Genomic DNA, 15,830 nt, shown 5'->3' on the forward strand with positions numbered 1-15,830 from the left:
AAGCCATAGTTAGAAACGAAAGATGATATATTTGAGACGCGGCAATGTATGTTCAAGGCTATGGTTACAGTCAATACGCGTTGTGACGAATTGTCGTCCCAATTAACACGCGAGCAATCGAATACAGAGGCTACAAAAGGTGTTTGCACACCGTTATCTACTATAGCATTTACATATCTGTTAATTCATTCCAAGTATATTAAACTTCGTGTCACAAAGTATACTACTATCGCGTGACTATGAAGATTTGATAATGTAAGAATGGGATGTATAGACTGATAGGAAAACATTTCATTGAGAAACAAGAATATGTGGAAATATTTCTGCAGCCACTGTATATAGATTCAGTCTCCGGATGTTTCGCTTATCAAGACGACACTTTGTCGAAACACACGTCCTAACCATGTAACCTTAGAGAAAATCTGTCTGATCGTGTCTGCATACTACGTCTAGACGCTCTTGTTTGACACAAGAAATCCTACCTTCACGCAATAGTTACGGGTAGCAGAGTTACGTTATTCACTGTCGATACAGTCGACAATGCTTGACACACGGGTGTCGTTGATTTCGACTTTTTAGACCAGTTGCACGGGAACGGGCTCGAGTAATCCCAAGCGGTAGCCGTCCGCCTTATCTGGTAAACTGTGGCAACGACAACGACTCATTGTTAGCGAGGAAACCGCGTGCCCTGTGTTCACGTAACAAGGGCCTAGCAACAGTTTCGTGCAATGAAAATAACCGGTCGGTGTGGGACGAATGAATGAATCGTTTCGAAATCGCGGGGGGAGAGTATACCAGATGTTGGACTCTCTCGTGTCATTCTGCTGCTGGATATTCGAAACCTCGTTACCGACTGGCTCAATTAGATTTGTGATCATGGTGTCGCGCGGCTGTAACGAACCGGCCAAGTTAATGTTAGGTAGGTTCGAAGTGTTGTTTCGACTTGTTTATAGAGTGTACTGTGCAGGATGTGATTTTTGTGAATGAGGTTGGATCGAGACAGGTGTTCTAGTGTAGAGTTCCGAGGAAAAGAAATGTTTGTGGGTGTAATAGGAAGTTGAGTGGGTTAGATTGATAATGAAAGATTAAGCGTTACGAAACGATTAAAGCATCGATGAAAATTAAATCCTGGAGCACGACGAATCCACTTGGATTTAAATCACCATACATCGTACGCGTATTTAAAAAGTGTGGTAATTCAAAACGTGTAATTGAATCCTGTGTTAGAAGAACGTCAAGATCGTCAAGGAAGGGTTTCAAGGGCTACGAACAGAAAATTAGAAAAATATTTAACCGCTGTTGCAAACAATTCCAAGCATAGCTTCTCGTTTTTCCTAAGAAACTTGTTCGAGCTGTATGCATCATTTCTGAAATATACGAGATATATAGATATAATTATATAATGATAGAAATAAAGATATGCGATATAATTCCACGAAACAAGTCACGATATAAAGGATTGGATGGTCAAAACGAGTATAGTCATGTAAGGAAACGCTAGAATCTCCATAATACATAATCAATGCATGAGAGACACGCGAACCTACCGCGGCAACCGTTCGATCCACGGTAGCAATCGATAAGCAGTCACGTTTCTGTATTCTTTCTTGCATGATGCAAATTATCGGCACTCAAGACCAGACAGGGGCTAATTTAATTACAATTTCACGGGTTAACGCCGCCGCGCTTCGATTTCAGATAGCTCGTGTGGCGGCGCCGCGTTAGCGACAACGTTTTATCGCTAGATACTCGAATCCGACGTTAATAAGAACCACAAAGCGCGGGTGGTAGTAGAAGAAATACAGCCAGAAGATCGGGCAGCTCCTGGAGTCGATGTTCGCGGCAAGGATTGCATCAGCGCGCCCTTAATCCCATTACGAGTAAGTAATGGCCCCTCGTACGCCAACCAGAGAACCGTAAAAATGTTGTGTCAGATGCTATCTGACTGGTTGTCGTTTGGTAATTTACCATACGTCCAATCTCGACGAGTTACACATTGGCTAAAGGTCAGACCGCTTTTACGCTCCTACCCGAGTCGATCGTGGCTTCCGAAGAAGTACCTTCTCTTCTCGGAGCGGTTCAAGTTTGTTAAAGGAGAAGAGAACGAATAGATTAGCGGACGAAGAAAGGAAGGGAGACCAGTGGAACGGTGGGTATTTATAGGTCGTTCGAATTCTATGGACCTCGAAGGGAACACGACGAGTAATAAGTTCCGTTTAAGTCCGAGCTGGCAGATAACGATCGGAATTTCGCGCCGAGCCTCCGTGTGTATCCAATCTACTTGTAATTATATGCGACGGAATCTGGTATGTACGAACTGTTTAACGGTAAACGGTCAATTGGTGCAAATAGCCGGGACTGGGAGAACAGCTACTTAACGAAATTGCCAGTGTACTGCTCTCTGCGTGCTCCTGATTGCGGGGATTGCTTTGAAAGCGCGTGCACGTATTGTGCAATAACCGACGAACCAGTCCGAAGATATCGTTCGCCGGATATTGCGTACCAACAAGTTCGAAAACCATTTCAATGGGGATGAACGGTACTATACGATTGCTCGAGTCAAGTTATTTCATAAATAATATGGGAAATTTAGGAGATAACGATGAAACGAAGATATTTATTAATGCATTAAGAGTATTTCTTTTTCATATAAATCTCGACGTGGGAATGAGTTTATACTTCTTTTTTATAAATTATGATCAATAACGAATTACGATCTTGCTGGCATACTTTTCGGAAGAATTCTTCTTTTCCGTATCTTGATAGAAATTTTAATCTATAATTAGTAAGATGGGTTTTATGAAACCATAAAAATTTTTATCTTTGAGATAATTTGGAAGAAGAAATAGGCAGTTTGGGAGAACAAGCAGTTGCGTAACCCACTGTACCACCCGCTGTAAATTTCTCAATGTTTCTATCTACGTGTTAAAACCACTACTATAATAATTACGTCTTACAACGCAACATGTTAAATGTAAGACTAAGTACTCGTAAAAATCGAATTTCGTCGATTACCACTTTTCATCTTCGACGATTACGAACGTTGATTGTTAGTAACATTTGACCGGAACTGAATTTCCATCAAAATCCACACCGACGAAAGTATCCATTCGACCATTGACGAAAGGAATCCTGGGAAAAAAAACGCATAAAAGCGTAGCGTCGCCAAAAACCAGTCCAGGTATATCGCTTCCGGTATAATGAAAAATATCAGGCAAATTAACATGGTCGAGCCGATATTGTTACAGTGATTTATGGTATGTAAAACAGCGTTCTGGTGTTCGAAGGGCAAGAAACGAGAGACGTTCGTCGTCAGTGAAGATGGTCAATGACGTCTGCGCGGAACAGCTATTAAGCCGCGTATCCACTGGTCAGACGCAAGTGGTTTATGAAGGTTTGTGAAACGGTTCAGCCTTTAGAAAGTTGGTGCACGTGGAAATTGATATATAAATCACGTATCTGACGTTAACAGATATTCGTCATGAATGCTTTTTAAAGGCAGATTTCCATTGGTCGCGAAAAACTTTTGTCAATGTTTGTAAACGTTCACTAACGTTCGTTAATGTGAATTTTCTTTGGCAGGTAGCGGACGTACAGCGTAAGCAATTGTAAACGATCGTGAAAATTTGTATGGCTTTAAAACAATGTTGCTACATTAAAGAAAATTGTGTTGTTCCTTTACGTTCGTAGAAAGTAGAAGAAAATAATAATTTTAAGATTTAACAATATACTGAGTTTTAAAATAGCTTCTCTGTAAAAAAGAAGAAAGAAATAGAAAATTTGACCGATCATATTCTGGATGAAACATTTCATTTATCAACGTTTGTTAAAGTTTGCTAGATATCTAAATTAAAAGATTCGAACGTTGATGAACGTTACAGTTAATATTTATATTTTGAGTAGCGATATCCTGTGGATACGTGGCTTTAGGTGTTTCACGAGACGATTAAACCCGCATCATTGACCGCCCTCTTATTATCCGCGCCCGGTTTCCTTGGCCCTCTCACCTTCTCTTCGCCTCCCGCTTTCTACTTGCATAATGCATAAACGGGGTGAAAACATGAGGAAGCTGTAACGGTCTAACGTCATTTTACGCGGTAAAGAGACTGCGAATTTGCAAGAAACCAAGCCGACTGCATACCAACGAGCCTGAATCCCAAGATGTCTCGTTCATTCCGCAATCTCTTCACAGCCTTAATTCCCGGTGGATCTTTCGCAAAAACAGGTGCGAACACCAACCAGGGGATTTAAGCGGATACTTACTCTTGATCAGTTTGGTTTGGTAATTTGGGAACAAGTTTTCGATATATGGTTCCATCTTCCAACACAAACTTTGAGAGCAATTACGTACGAGGTTAAATTTGATACACGTAAACTAAACTGGATACTTTATTAAGTATTATATTCGTGATTGCCTTTAGTTACTATATACAAGATAATATGTATTAGGTTGTCCGAAAATTGTCTTTCTTTCGCAAACGTGTTTTTTACAACAGTGCACCTTCGTACAAACGTGAAACCAAGTCTGTGAAATATCGCGGTGTTTATCTCAACAGAACAGAATGGATTGTACGTAATTCGACAAAATAATATAAAACAAAAAACGTTGTGCGTCTATTATTTCCTCATAAAATAAAATAAAGAAGATTTTCGGACAACTTAATGCTTCGATTTTGACATTTAACTTACTGACTAGTGAAAACCAAATGTGATAAATAAAACAAAAACAAAATGTGAAATACGTTCGTGACTAGTGTTTAACTTTTCAAGATTCCCCGTGGTAGAGTTGATGAACTTGACTTTCGTATGGCTCGTTTATCGCTGACATATATCCCATTGTGCCTTATTCGTATCTTTTTTCTATTACTATATTTGTATTAGAATTAAGTGTAAGAAATTACTTATCATCGAACGATTAAATTTTGAAGATATCCAAGAGACAATCGTAAAACTATGACCGTCTTAACATTCCAATTACACGGTGCAGGTGCATACCAGAGCCTCCTATTGTCCTGATTTTTTCAGTCACGCTAACACAAGTGTTAGTCGCATTACTCGTTGGATGCGAGGATGCCTTTGATTTGAAAGCAAGGTCTGACGATAATATATGAACTTAGTAATGGTAACGTTGAAAAGATAATGTAGCAAGTTCCATACCAGTTGTTTACAAGTTAACAAAGTGAAACGAAGAGGAAACGTTCGAACGATGGAACGCTTAGTTTCGAATAGTTTGCGCGACGTCGTTCCCAAGATTCTCGGCGTAGATAAAGTTGTAAGGAGCCGTGTTCGCAAAGACACGGCGAATTGTCAGTTGTGTGAAAAAATATTACGGCTGTGTTACGGTCGTTTACGCGGCTTACTGGTTCTCCTCAGTAGCGTAGCACGTCGGAGTTATTCTTGTACGTGGAATAGTTACGAGCCCCTCGGGTTCTCTGCTTAATATGCATGGAAACGCACCGCTACGACCATATGCTTCGTTTACCGCTTCCAATTTCTCATTGTTGCGAGACCACTAACTCACTGCGAGATTTTCTCGTACCTATCATTGCGTCGGTTTGTGTAATGGTTAAAGCGGCTTGTTAAATCGTCGACGAAGAAAAAGACGATTATTTCAATGTAGAGTAATAATTACAGGTAATTCAAATACATTAGCGACTGTCTTGACAGGCAGCACTATCAATCATGTATATTACTTACGTCTCATTCATACATTAACTCATTATCTGACGACTTATTTTGAAGCAAATGTGTTTGGATCGTTTGAAGAGATCAGTGCAAATGAGCATATGTAAGCGTATGTTTCTCTAATAATGAAATAGCTACGTACAGAAAACGATACGTAACATCCTATTCATCTAAAGGATTTTGTTATCGCTTCAAAGTCTTTACGAACAAGTACTCTTATGTGTTTGCATGTTGAGAAGCGTACAAGTTTCTCTGTTGGAATTTAAGTTTCCTACGATTAAAGATTTTGTCATTCCTAATAACAGAATTTTTCTCTTACCAATGTTCTTTAATTAATTAAATTTTCCATTTAAATACGCCTTTATTTTAGCTTAGAAACAATTGCACAAGAATAATCCGCTATTATTTTAAACAAAACACAGAGACGCGTTTATCTTCCTTCGATAATTGACATGATTTTATTTGCTCCTGGAAGATGATCTGACTAAAGTTTCGTATCATAGTATTATGTATAATGTATCTATGTTTGTATTTCTTCAGATACGGGAATTTCACGTGACAGAACTCGTGCAATCTAAATATGTCATTTCTACTCAAAGAATATCTAAGGATTAATATCTGTTGACATGATTGCGACTAATTACATATTATTGAGCGACTGAATATCGCGACAGTGGCTCAAAAACGAAGGCTGCTGTGAATTCAAATGAAATTGTCCCGAGTAAAATGAAATGTCACGGTAGGCAAATTCGTTCGGAGAGTTACTATTTCATCTATGGCCTCGAGCTCCGTGAGACACGTTAAGCATGCGTGAAAAGGTACTAATAAGACACGCGCTGCTATTTATTTCTGACAGCTATTGTTTAATATTAATACTCTTTCCATTCGTCGTATGCGCAAGCTTAGAGGGTCTTGAATTACCATTAATGAATGTTTCTATCGTTCGATACACGAGCAACCTAAGCTATAAGCTACGATAACTATAACGTATGTGTGCAAATAGTGTGTTATGAAATGCCTGTTGTACTTTTACAAAGTATCTTTTATTATACTTTATTATACATCCAAATCAGCTATATTTTATTCTAAATAGCAATTCGTTGTTTTAACTTAGTTTTAATGTAGTATGGAGATAATCAGAAATTGAAAGACGAGATCTGTAAACTGTTAAAACGAATAAAGTGAATTCAAGGAAGCTCGATTTTATTAAATTTGATTTTTATTCTAAATTACAGGACTGTCAATTACCAGATAAAAATTGTCTAAGAAATTTCAATGTTTCGCTCTTTTTACTTTAGACATGCTAATCCGTAAATAACAAACCCTAACGTATTCACAAAAAAATAACAATAATAATAAAGCAAAAGATTAGATACCTTTGATCAGGAATCTTCTAAAAATTCGTAAATAGCACGAATTCAATCATACACAAGGTTATAGTCTTTTTAGTGATGAGTGACTCGTGCCCTCTAAATTGCTATATTTATCTTTCCCTGTTTAGAATGACTAAGACGATAGTTTTACAATTATCAAGAAACACCTGTCCCTTTGCTTTTTATGTCCTCGCGCAACAAAACTTTCGAGACTAAAAAGGTTATTCAGCTCTGCCCTTCTGGAAGCTTATTATTCACACTTAAGTGACATCTAAAGTGCACCTTATTTTTTGGGACTGTCACGCTTTTATCAGACGATTTCGCGGGGGCCATATCGATCTGACAGTCGCGTAAAAGCTATGTCAGAATGCGATCAGCACCGACTGCCACGGAATCCTAACAAAGTTAGTGGAACCCTCTGTTGCGTAGCGGGAGTCAGCTGCCGCGGCTGGATGACAAATCGTTGCTCGGCCGACCTGACAGCTAACATCCATTGGCCGTTTTACAACTTGATAAATCGCGTCGGTACATGGGGGAGATCTCTGCATTACGAAACAGTGTACATTAAGCGTACACTTTGAAGTTACTTCTCTATCAGACTTCTATCGATTTATTCAATTTCTTTCTGAAATTTTTATTTGTTATACCACCTTCATCTTTCTCATTGATTTAAAGTGCATTGACAGTAGGATTATCGACGACATACGTACAAGATTTGTATTCAAGAAAGCCACACGAGAAGCGTGTAAGATGTATCTATATACATAAAAGATATATCTACATATAACACAAAATCAAACATTTATAGTTCACAAAAAATCATTTATGGGGATATAATAAAAAATTATAAATTAGTTATTTCAATTAGTTTGACAGTTTTCGTTGAACAATGTCATTTGACGAGTCTATTAGAATGAAAATTTGTTAGCTCTGTGTAAGCAAATTGGGCCATTTATGTCCACGCAATGAAACTTTTTTACTAGGCTTTCAAAATTGTGAAATGTTTATTAATGTTTTTGCTATACTATATCACCGATTTTGAAGCCAAATGTTTGAAACATTTTCTCAATAAAATAAAAATTTCGCTGGAAAAAATTTAAGGATGAAATAATTTCCCCTCTATAAATTCAACGATCTCGCTTGCTTATAAAGAGCTGATTCTACTTAATTCGATCCTTGCTAGTCTAACTTATTAATGATTCATATACTCATTTTATTTATGCTCATTAGTTGGTAATGTTTTCTAATTAACGACCAATTAGGATGCGATTGAAAAGTAACGTAGAAAGATGAATTATCGAATGAATGTTGTAACGTGGAATGATTAATGGAATGATAGATTGTTGAGAGGATCGCCTACTCGAAGTAATGGAGAATGTTAGTGGGTCGTTTAATGCTTCGAAAACTTTGTTGTAACGCTGAAGTTGCTTAGCAAGTAAACAATTTATTATATCGTAAATGTCTACTCCTACATTTAATCTCCACCATTTTATAACGTATGTCCCATTGTGAGTAAACCCAGGAGTGGGCCCGATACATATATAATAAGATTAATTGCCCATAGAGGTCTTATGTCAAATAGGTGAAACGATGACGAAATTTATCTGACAACAATGAAATCAAAATTCTCGCTCCTAAATAATCAATATCCCAAACTCCTATTTCATAACTTAGTTCATTAATTATTTACTCGTTCCAAAATAAAGAATCAATTGCTATTTGTACAAAAGCTATGGCAACGCTAAAGGTAAACGCTTATCATCGCACATAAGAAAAAGCTTCCTTCCGTAAAGTCAGATTTGCGCGAAAAACCTACGTTAAATCATTATGGAAATCACTAGGCTCAATTTCCTTAATGGACAAGTTGCATAAATTACTCCAACGGACTAAATTTATGCTGCTTGACTAAAAATTGAAACGATTCCGATATCCTTACTCTCTAACGATATCAACGCTATTTATACGGGCACGGTATACATAGATACATTGTGCCACTTAGAGCAATTTTGAAGTGAAACAAACTATCAAGGAATGTTAATTTAAATCACGGTTGCTCCACGGAGATTGCTATTATCCTACTCCTTTTAATAGATTACCGTGTCATTTTGTTACGAGCACAGCTTGATTTACGAGAAAATCTGCTTTTTAATATGATAGCTAGAGCAAATTATTTATTAGCATTGGCAATTACGAGGGGTGAAACACTATCCCGCTGGAACCAGTTCCATCGTTCAAAAACGAGAATCTTTTAGTGAATAATTGCGCGCAGGGTTGTACGCTAAAATTAAAACTGGAATTAATTATAATATAATCACCTGGTATGAACACACTCGGATGATAACGTCTAGCGAAATAATAATAAATAGCATGAATAAATATCGCGGTGAGGTACCTATCTCGCATTGATTCGATATTTCACGACCAATTATTAAAGTTATTACGATTCTAATTAGAAATGGCCGTATATGATTATAATTAGCTGTACCAATTACGCGCCAGCTTATCGCACGATTGGAAACCTGCTTGCGAACGCTAATCAAATGTGTCTCGATTCTTCTTAAAGATTAAACATAACGAGGTTCAATATTTGTATTATTAAAAAGTAGAAGCACATCAAATTCAATACAACTTTTATGGATATAACAATATAATTCGGTATTTATGTAGGTAATTCTAAAGGCATTCGTCTCTCATTTTTCCATTTAATTTTATTCCAAACACGCTGTTCCAAAAGAAACCTAATAAAATTCTTTTTCTAACATTTCTGCGCCCCCTTTCGCCTTTATAAATTATCATCATTTACATTCTTATTATATTCAAGATTTCCTATTCAAAAAAAGAAAAAAATGGAACGCAAGGCAAAGATAGATAATCATCACGGATTAACCTAAAATCGGGAAAAAAATAATCCTGGTGTTAGATATTACAAAGCGATCCAGTTTTATCGTATGCGCGCTATTAAGTAGGATTAAATTGAACAGGGGGATGATAAATGCGTTTAGAACAGCTTTCGATGTAAAAGAGCCGCTCCTTAAAAATTCCCTCGCTCTATTTACATCGACCGATCTCCCTTGTCACTGTGCATGACTTTCTGTGATTTTTAATCTATAATCACTGCGTGAATTTGCGTCATGGTTAAATCTTGGCTACGGGCATGTGTTACGAGTAATATACATACATATATTTAGCAATGAAAAGATTATTCACGCTCGTATATTTAGTCGACACAAATCGATCTAGACACAAATCGATTTAGGTACAAATCGATTAGACAGTTTGTTTAAGCAATTCGTAAAGCAAGGAATCTTCACTTGTCTTTATTAACTAGCTGGGAGATTTAGTACATGTGATAATCAAGTCGAGTGCGTCTTTAGACGATGATCAAAATTAAGTAAAATGGGACTGAATCGATATGAATTTAATTGACATGAGAGTTAGCATATTTATATGAAGAATTATTCATATTAAGTTGAAGCTACTGTGACGTACAAAATTTATGCCCACCTGTAAACAACATTAACTAGATAATAAGGTTCACATCTTATATTATATACGAGTTATATGTACCTCACATATTTTGAGATAAGAGAAATCATAATTAATTCCATCAGAAAAGAATTTATTTCAAGCTGGGGAATAATTTTCTTTTATCAATGATTAATTATAGAGAGAAATTTTGTCTGATGTTGATGTTAAAATTTAGGATCGATTTTACCGGAGACAGATACATTCATCTTTTATTTACTTAATTAATGGTAAAATACGACGTTACACGTACACCACATGAAGCGTGAAAGGTTTCAAAGAAAATAATTCTTTTTCTAGCGTGTGTATTGTTACCACAGATATAGTGAACTGAACTACAATATACGATATCGTAATTTCTTTTAAATAGAATATCCTGTTTAAACGAAAAGAATTCTGAAATTCGAGACTATTTTTCAAATATTCTATCGATGAGAATCGACGAAGATAGTAAGTTAATATTTTGGTGGAATAATATCTGAGAACACAATTGAAAATAGTATGAGGAATCATTCGAAAGTTAATTTTGTCGATAAATAACAAACGGCACGTGATTCGTAGTCGAATAAATTTCATCGGCAAACTATTTCTACCACGTTACGAAATGGTTATGTCAAAATTAGTAATGCTTACTTTCTGTGTCAGTATCACATTTGTACAACGCGGTATCGTGCAGTTCTCGGACGTCATTAACCTGAAGGGGCAGTAAGTAAAATTGGAAATCGAATGGTTTTCTCGATGATCGTATCTGCCTGTGAATTCATAATATAAGAGCTAAATCGGTCCGGTATACCAATATACTATACGGCATACCTCTGAAAATAGTTGAACAACGCGGTTCTATCTTATCGACTCGTAACTCCGTTTCACGATAAACGAATCGAGTTAACATTGCTCAATACATACAATGTATCGAATAGAAACTCCTATCACCAGCCAATACCTTCTTACGATCGACTTACGAATATTGGAAAAATCTTCTGGAATCGAGTGGAGTCAATAAGTGGCACTTTTAGTAAGTGTCGCCTCTAATCGAACCTGTGGTAACAAGCCATTTTTCCCGGATAAAATCGAAACTAATTATACCGGGTGTACGATTAACCGAACGTTTTAAAGTGCGAACATTGGTAAACCTAAAATCGTAGATATCGGAGATATTTAATTGGATCGCGAACGAAACGAAACCAGACTGTTGACGCTATTAGACATACGTGAACGAGTGAAACCAGCGAATTGTCGACTTTTTTCCCCTGTACCTGGAATTTTTAATCAACATTCCACGACCATTGATACTGCGCCAACTGGCGAAATGTTAATTAAATCGGTGATAAGGTGATTCTCCGATGGCGTGAACGAAAAACCATCGACCCACGGTAAAACCGGCATGGAGAGAAAGTTAGGTGCGTTTTATTCATCTTTCTTGATCTTTCTTGCTATTTCTCGGTCTTTCTCGATCCTTGGTAGTAAAAGCGATCGCAAATCGATCGTCGACGTTTCTTTTTCAGGTTGTAGACAATGCCAGTGAACTTTTCTCAGGTGGTTATTAAGCGGCAATTAAGTGTTGGCCGCAACGTGCATTGCCGCGCCGATGCTGTCACGCCTGTCAGACGGCGCCACCATAAAATGTCAAGACTTAACAAGTGCCGTGTAAATGAAGAACGTTAATGCGTATTGACGGCAGGCGAACCGGATTTGATTGAAATGTTCCGTGGCCCTGAGGATATTTGCATGCAATCTACGCTCGAAAAGAAATCGAATTGATTCAAGATACGCGATTTATTGGAAACAAATCTGTAATTGATTTATCGGTCCTCAGGTTACATTCTATTGCTATCGAAATGTAAAATAATCTTCGCTGTAGTTTCGTGTTTCCAAAGGAATGCATCTTTTAAACGTGATTGAAGAAGATATTAAAAAAAAATTTTTTTTTTAAAGGGAGATTGTAGGAATTCATTGGTTTGAGAAATTTATTGATTAGTAGTTGGTATAATGGTTTTTCATGGTAATGTTATTTTCATAAAAATGAAGTTTATAAAGTGTACTTCTTTGGTAATGTCTAGTGTTATAATTTCTTTCATACACTAGTATTTCAGTCGATATATTCGATATATTCAATATACTATATGTCGGAGATGAAAGGACATCGGGGCCTTTCTTTTGGAATTTTTGGGAAGATCCCCAATACTATAGTCTAGACTATTTATTATAGCTGTACTTAAATAATAAAACTTAGAAGTAGTTGTTACGATTCAATCCGATTATGTTTGCCCGAAATTTGTGACAGTGGTCTTGGGTTCGAGGTGACACAACTGGTCGCTGAACGTAGCCACGGTAACGGGATGGACGTTTTTACATAACAGAGAAGTGCCAATATTATGAGACACACGTTGTATTAACAATCAAACCCCGGGCAGGAGCAATGTCGCCACTACGCGGGTCTGCCTAGCAACGGCGGCTAGAATTTTGTTGCTATCCCCGGCCAACATACAACAAAACGAACGCGATCGTAAGGAGAGGAAAGTTTTCATCAGTCGCTTATTCTTGCGATCATCTTGGAGAGTTTTCACATCGTCTTTAAGTATAGTATATACCGAGCGTCACAGCGAACGTTACTTTGTGCTTCAAAATATATTCTACGTTTAACAAAGAATTAGCCCGTTGACCGTGGATTCGTTATTGAACCTAAGAACATTGTCATTAACATCTCGAGTGTCTAATCACCACGGTCATTTGTCAAACTTTGTAAAAATCATATTTATACCAGTAAAATATAATCTCTATTGTACAACAACGATGACTAGTCCGAATGAAGATTCGTTACACGCCCCTAAATCTAACTATAACCCGACATATATATCCAATATATCATAATAATAAACAGGTGCGTTTAGATAGAAGTCCATTGGACACGACGAAATTGAGAAAGCGAAGGATATGTTAAATGAACGTGACTGGTAATTGACAGCGTGAATTTGTTCTATTTCTTTATGATTAATGAACTTTCTCTGTTTCCTATACGTTTACGTAAATCTAAAAACAGATAAGTAGAAATATATTTCATTCAATGTGCTATATTAGATGCTTACATACAATGAGTAATCACACATTTTACTTTAGGAAAATAAGAAATAGGCTTACCATATTTCACTCTATATATTCCCTCTTGAATTTCAAGAAACTGCAAATAGAAAATCCTCAAAATAGACAAGGAAATTTCAACTCTTACAACTTCGATTCATTTCTGAAATGTTCTTTCAGATAAATGAATACTTTACACGTAACAAATGAACAGTTTCATTATTCAGCTGTACCAACTCAATCTTTGTCGGAGACCACCGAACCACCCTGCGTGAAAAGGCTGACGAACGTGCTGTCTCAACGCAACATATTGGTGCGGAACTGCCTCTCTGAAATCCGAGAATCTTGTTAAGTGACGAACATTTATACGATCGCCACTAGACGAAGAAACGAACCAGGTTCAACCGAACGCGTCACGGTGCCACGAGATATATTTGCATCCGTACGGCAAACCCACCGCCAAGCAATGCATTACGACTTACGACCAGCTTATCGAGCAGTGACAGTCGAAGTAAATCAATGTACGAGACAGGGGATGCCGGCTAATAATAAGAACTGTTTCTGCGACCACTGTCGTTCCTGTCACATATGACACAGTGTACCATAAAGCCACTCTAATCGACTCCATCCTACGGGTTCTGCTTCTGTCTCGTCGTTTCAATCGATCCATTTTCTTTGATCGCGTACGTGCACGTTGGTGATTGTTAGCCTGTCGATTGTTATGTATTTGTGGGAAACTGAAAGGTGCGAACATGCACAGGAAATATTCAAACAGTATTTTTTCTAATTTTTAATAGATAATTCTATTAGATTATTCTACGATTAATGTGATTTCTTCAGAGTTCAATGTAAAAATGCTATGAAGATTGTTACTATCGTAAAATCGGAAAGAAAGATCTCATAGAAAAGAGTAGAGTTATAGAAAATACGAGGAAATTCATCGCCAACAGATAATTTTTCATTCTCGTCTAATATACAAAAACCAGCGACTGGATTACATCTATGGAATCTAGTAATGAGCTTTAGATTTTAGATATAACCGCTTCGACATAGTTTCTGCTTCGTTCGTTTTGACCTGACTTATAGGTAGTAAAATTAAAAGACGATAAAACGTCATGGAGGATATTACGAATAACTCGCTAAAAAAATATTATGAAAGTATTCCCTTGCAATTTTTAGAACCTGTCCAGCGTACGTAGCAAATATTACAAGCTCATCGATAGGAAAATACAACTGTGTCTATACAGCAATTGGCGTACAAAAAAGAGAAAATCTATTCTTAGATTAAGGAGTTCCACAAAGAACTTACTGTTTCGCAGACAACTGATGTCATATCATCAAACACGTGGATATCACCGGCTTGGTTGCTGGTAAACGATGAAACATCGCTCGTGACTGACCCCACAAGGGAACGATACGGCGGGCGATGAATCTCCCCGTAACAAGAATGAGTGGTCGAACGACGATTTCGTTACGAAGAGACCTGTTAACAGCCGGCAGTCGATGACGTTCTCACTCGATTATCTAACACTTTGCAGAGTTCGATCGTAGATTACACTTACGCGACCCGACAGCCGCTCTTAGATAACGTTCAACGTGCTCCCGCCGTAGATTATACTGTACTTGAACGTCACCACCAAGTGTTCTTACGTATCGATGACGTGCGTCATCGCCACCTACGAATCCGGTGGTTCGTGGTAAACGAAAGAAAAAAAATATGGGAACGTCAGTGATCTGTGGAGCGTCACGCGGAGCGCACTGTTTCAATAATATTTATGCCGGCCACCCCCGCTGCCTCAAGGAAGTCGAAGAATGTTATTTTCTTAAGCGTGGGTGAAGGGGAGTGCGTAATAAGCGAGTTGGATTTCGGTTGACTGACATTCGCAGTATCTAATCTAGTCCAACGTTTCAAATTCACTGTATGCTTCTTACAAGCCGAGACTCGTTCCCTGCCTGTTCCATTCATCAAGCTCCGACTATATGTAAGATTCGCTACTCGATCTATCATATTTGAAATACCCATTAGAAATTGTTTGATTAGGGTATCGGTATGCAAAGTTTTTCCACCGAGATATTGAAATTTATTTCTTCCGTGGGATGAAATTTGGAACATCTAGCTATTCGTGCGAAGAAAATTAACTTAACGAAAAATGACCAACAACGAAATTT

The 15,830-nt window shown here is 37.5% G+C and overlaps 1 protein-coding gene across 3 annotated transcripts in view; it reads right to left on the reverse strand.

Moving 5' to 3' along the window:
• The window catches only part of LOC139987277 (uncharacterized), a 113,328-nt gene that overhangs the window by 43,786 nt on the left and 53,712 nt on the right, over positions 1-15,830 (reverse strand). The window contains exon 1 of one of the 3 annotated variants that reach the window (XM_072003390.1): positions 14,971-15,250. The exons of the other annotated variants lie outside the window; for them this stretch is intronic. The gene's annotated coding sequence lies outside the window, so the exon portion shown is untranslated. Of the gene's footprint in view, positions 1-14,970; positions 15,251-15,830 lie in introns of those variants that run through there. 3 annotated transcript variants of the gene reach the window in all.

The sequence above is a fragment of the Bombus fervidus genome, chromosome 1 (assembly GCF_041682495.2).
Source record: "Bombus fervidus isolate BK054 chromosome 1, iyBomFerv1, whole genome shotgun sequence".
In the NCBI taxonomy this organism is placed as follows: domain Eukaryota; kingdom Metazoa; phylum Arthropoda; class Insecta; order Hymenoptera; family Apidae; genus Bombus; species Bombus fervidus.